This window comes from Colobus angolensis, unplaced genomic scaffold (assembly GCF_000951035.1).
Source record: "Colobus angolensis palliatus isolate OR3802 unplaced genomic scaffold, Cang.pa_1.0 Scaffold589, whole genome shotgun sequence".
In the NCBI taxonomy this organism is placed as follows: Eukaryota; Metazoa; Chordata; class Mammalia; order Primates; family Cercopithecidae; genus Colobus; species Colobus angolensis.
Window position 1 is genome coordinate 72,977 of NW_012119476.1, and position 5,243 is coordinate 78,219.

General features: G+C 37.6%; 1 pseudogene across 1 annotated transcript; it reads left to right on the forward strand.

Annotated features, from left to right (window-relative positions):
* Positions 1-1,082: 1,082 nt before the first annotated feature.
* Positions 1,083-2,840, forward strand: LOC105526306 (annotated as a pseudogene). The gene has a single exon (XR_001004061.1). The product of XR_001004061.1 is annotated as a putative elongation factor 1-alpha-like 3 (transcript).
* The last annotated feature ends 2,403 nt before the right edge of the window (positions 2,841-5,243 follow it).

The following is a 5,243-nucleotide window of genomic DNA, read 5'->3' on the forward strand; positions in this document are numbered from 1 at the left end:
AAACTATACTACAAGGTTACAGTAACTAAAACAAGATGGTACTGTTGCCAAAACAGATCTATACACCAATGGAACAGAACAGAGTCCTCAGAAATAATACCACACATCTACAGCCATCTGATCTTTGACAAACGTGACACAAACAAGCAATGGGGAAAAGATTTCCTATTTAATAAATGTTGGGAAAACTGGCTAGCCATATGCAGAAAACTGAAACTGTACCCCTTCCTTATACAAAAATCAACTCGAAGATGGATGAAAGACTTAAATGTAAGACCTGGAACTACAAAAATCCTAGAGGAAAACCTGGACAATACCATTCAGGACTTAGGTATGGGCAAAGACTTCATGTCCACAACACCAAAAGCAATGGCAAAAAAGCCAAAATTGACAAATGGGATCTAATTAAACTGAAGAGTTTTTGCACAGCAAAAGAAACTATCATCGGAGTGAACAGGCAACCTACAGAATGGGAGAAAATTTGTGCAATCTACCAATCTGACAAAGTTCTAATATCCAGAATCTATAGGTACCTTAAACAAATGTACAAGAAAAAATCAAATAACCCCATCAAAAAGTGGTCAAAGGATATGAACACCCACTTCCCACAAGAGAGAGTAAATTTTATGTTGGGTCTTCTTACAACAATAAAATGTTGTTTTTTTAAATGAACAATACAAGAAGCCAACAAACAATACATGAATTAATGGCAAGATGATTAATATTGACAGTCTCTTAGCAAGACTGATGATGAAAAAAGCCAGGAAACATGATTTATTAATGTGAATTATAAAACATAAGTCTAATGTGCAGATATTATAGACATTAAAAAGACAGTAAGGGATATCGCCATTAAGTATGAGATGAGCTAAAGGTTTTTGTAGATATTCTTTATGAAACTGAAGTTCTCATTTATTCCCAGTTTTTATTTTTTACTAATTTTTATTTTGGTTCATAGGATACATGTACCGGTTTGTTACATGGGTAAATTGTGTTTCACAAGTGTTTGTGTACAGGTTGTTGCATAACCAAGATAATGAACACAGTACCCGAAAGATATTGTCCTTATTAAAAGTAATAGCGCTTTTTCGCAACGGGTTTGCCGCCAGAACACAGGTGTCGTGAAAACTACCGCTAAAAGCCAAAATGGGAAAGGAAAAGACTCATATCAACATTGTCGTCATTGGACACGTAGATTCGGGCAAGTCCACCACTACTGGCCATCTGATCTACAAATGCAGTGGCATCGACAAAAGAACCATTGGAAAATTTGAGAATGAGGCTGCTGAGATGGGAAAGGGCTCCTTCAAGTATGCCTGGGTCTTGGATAAACTGAAAGCTGAGCGGGAACGTGGTATCACCATTGATATCTCCTTGTGGAAATTTGAGACCAGCAAGTATTATGTGACTATCATTGATGCCCCAGGACACAGAGACTTCATCAAAAACATGATTACAGGGACATCTCAGGCTGACTGTCCTGTCCTGATTGTTGCTGCTGGTGTTGGTGAATTTGAAGCTGGTATCTCCAAGAATGGGCAGACCCGAGAGCATGCTCTTCTGGCTTACACACTGGGTGTGAAACAACTAATTGTTGGTGTTAACAAAATGGATTCCACTGAGCCACCCTACAGCCAGAAGAGATATGAGGAAATTGTTAAGGAAGTCAGCACTTACATTAAGAAAATTGGCTACAACCCCGACACAGTAGCATTTGTGCCAATTTCTGGTTGGAATGGTGACAACATGCTGGAGCCAAGTGCTAACATGCCTTGGTTCAAGGGATGGAAGGTCACCCATAAGGATAGCAATGCCAGTGGAACCATGCTGCTTGAGGCTCTGGACTGCATCCTACCACCAACTCGTCCAACTGACAAGCCCTTGCACCTGCCTCTCTAGGATGTCTACAAAAATGGTGGTATTGGTACTCTTCCTGTTGGCCGAGTGGAGACTGGTGTTCTCAAACCCGGTATGGTGGTCACCTTTGCTCCAGTCAATGTTACAACTGAAGTAAAATCTGTCAAAATGCACCATGAAGCTTTGAGTGAAGCTCTTCCTGGGGACAATGTGGGCTTCAATGTCAAGAATGTGTCTGTCAAGGATGTTCGTCGTGGCAACTTTGCTGGTGACAGCAAAAACGACCCACCAATGGAAGCAGCTGGCTTCACTGCTCAGGAGATTATCCTGAACCATCCAGGCCAAATAAGTGCTGGCTATGCCCCTGTGTTGGATTGCCACATGGCTCACATTGCTTGCAAGTTTGCTGAGCTGAAGGAAAAGATTGATCGCCGTTCTGGTAAAAAACTGGAAGATGGCCCTAAATTCTTGAAGTCTGGTGATGCTGCCATTGTTGATATGGTTCCTGGCAAGCCTATGTGTGTTGAGAGCTTCTCAGACTATCCACCTTTGGGTCGCTTTGCTGTTCGTGATATGAGGCAGACAGTTGGGGTGGGTGTCATCAAAGCAGTGGACAAGAAGGCTGCTGGAGCTGGCAAGGTCACCAAGTCTGCCCAGAAAGCTCAGAAGGCTAAATGAATATTATCCCTAATACCTGCCACCCCACTCTTAATCAGTGATGGAAGAACGGTCTCAGAACTGTTTGTTTCAATTGGCCATTTAAGTTTAGTAGTAAAAGACTGGTTAATGATAACAATGCATCATAAAACCTTCAGAAGGAAAGGAGAATGTTTTGTGGACCACTTTGGTTTTCTTTTTTGCGTGTGGCAGTTTTAAGTTATTAGTTTTTAAAATCAGTACTTTTTAATGGAAACAACTTGACCAAAAATTTGTCACAGAATTTTGAGACCCATTAAAAAACTTTAATGAGAAAAAAAATAAAAGTAATGGCAAAAACACAATTACTTTTGCACCAACCTAATAGTTTTTTTTATCCTCACTCTCCTTCCACCTTCCATTCTCAAGTAGGCCCCAGTGTCTATTGTTCCCTTCTTTGTGTCAATGTGTACTCAATGTTCAGGTCCCGCATATGATATGAGAACACGTGATATTTGTCTTTCTGTGCCTGGTTTATTTCTCTTAATGTAATGACCAGTAGTTTCATTCATGTTGCGACAAATGACAGCATTTCACCCCTTTTTCTGGATGAATAATATCTCAGTGTTTGTACATAACACGGTTTCTTTATCAATTCATCCACTGAAGGATACTTAGGTTGATTCCATATTTTGACTATTGTGAATAGTGCTATAGTAAACATGAACTTGTGGATATCTCTTCAATATATTGATTTCCTTTCTTTTGGAGATATACCTGGAGTGGAATTGCTGAATCATATGGTAGTTCTAGTTTTTAGTTTCTTTGAGGACCCTCCATACTGATTTTCATAGTGGGTATACTAATTTACATTCCCACCAACAGTGTACAAGGTCCCCTTTCTCCTTACCCTCACCAGCATCCATTATTCCCTATCTTTTTGATAAAAGCCATTTTAACTGGGGTGAGATGACACATTATTGTGGTTTTGATTTGCATTTCCCTGATAATTAGTGATGTTGAGCATTATTTCATATTTACTCGTAGGTCTTCCTTTGATAAATGTCTATTCAGACCATTTGCCCATATTTATTTAGTTTTTAGTTTTATGTTTATGGTTATTTTATTTTTTCCATAAGTTATTAAGATACAGGTAGTATTTGATTGCATGAGTAAGTTCTTTAGTTGTGATTTGTGAGATTTTGGTGCACCCAAGCAGCATACACTGCACCATATTTGTCGTCTTTTATCCCTCGCCCCCTCCCACTCTTCCCCAAGTCTCCATAGTCCACTGTATCATTCTTATGCGTTTGCGTCCTCATAGCTTAACTCCCACATATCAGTGAGAACATACAATGTTTCGTTTTCCATTCCTGATTTCCTTCACTTAGAATAAGAGTCTACAGTCTCATCCAGGTCGCTGCAAATGCTGTTAATTCATTCCTTTTAATGGCTGTGTAGTGTTCCATCTTATGTATACATGCCACAGTTTCTTTGTTCATTGATTGGTAGACAGTTGGGTTGGTTCCACGATTTTGCAATTGTGGATTGTGCTGCTATAAGCATGCATGTGCAAGTATCTTTTTTTGTATAATGGCTTCTTTTCCTCTGGGTAGATACCTAGTAGTGCATTTGCCCATTTTTAAATTAGATTTTTTTTTTTTTTGCTATTTATTTGTTTGAGCTCCTAGTATATTCTGGTTATTATTCCCTTGTCAGATGGATAGTTTGTAAATATTTTCTCCCATTCAGTGCATTGTCTCTCTACTTCATTGATTGTTTCCTTTGCTATGCAGAAGCTTTTTACCTTGATGAAACACTGTTTGTGTATTTTTACTTTGGTTGCCTGTGATTTTGCAGTCTTACTCAAAAAAATCTTTACCCAATGTTCCAGATCATTTTCCAAAAGTTTTCTTGTAACAGTTTCATAGTTTCATGTCTTTATTTATTTAGTCCATTTTGATTTAATTTTTGTATATGGTGAGGCATAGGGCTCTGTTTTTATTTTTCTGCATATGGTTTTCTGAGCCCCATTTATTGAAGAGATTGTCCTTTTCCCATTGAATGTTCTTGGTATCCCTGTCTAAAATAAGTGGGCTGTAAATGTGTGGATTTATATTTAGTTTTTCTTTTCTGTTTCATTGGTCTATGTGTCAATTTTTAGGGCAGTACCATGCTGATTTTATTACTAGAGCTTTGTAATTTATTTTGGAGTCAGATAGTGGGATGCTTCCCACTTGGTTTGTTTGTTTGTTTGTTTGCTCAACAGTAAGTTGTCTGTTTGGGGTCTTTTGTGGTTTCATATAAATTTTAGGATTACTTTCTTCTACATCTGTGAAAAATGTTATTGACATTTCGATAAGGAATGCATCCGATCTGTAAATTGCTTCGGGTATTATTGACATTTAAAAAATATTAGATTTTTTAAATCCATGAACATGGAATATCTTTCTGTTTTTTTGTATTTTCTTCAGTTTCTTTCATTAATGTTTTATATTTTTGTATAAAAATTTCACTTCTTTGGTTAAATTCATTCCTAGTTATTATATATTATTGTAGGTATTATAAATGTGATTGCATTCTTGATTTCTTCTTCAGATTGTTTGCTACTGGCATATACAAGTGCTACTGAATTTTGTATGTTGATTTTGCAACCTGCAACTTTACTGAATTCATCTCAGTTGTATCAGGTTTTTGGTGAATTGTTTAGGGTTTTCTAAATATATGATCATGTCTGTGAATAAGGCTAA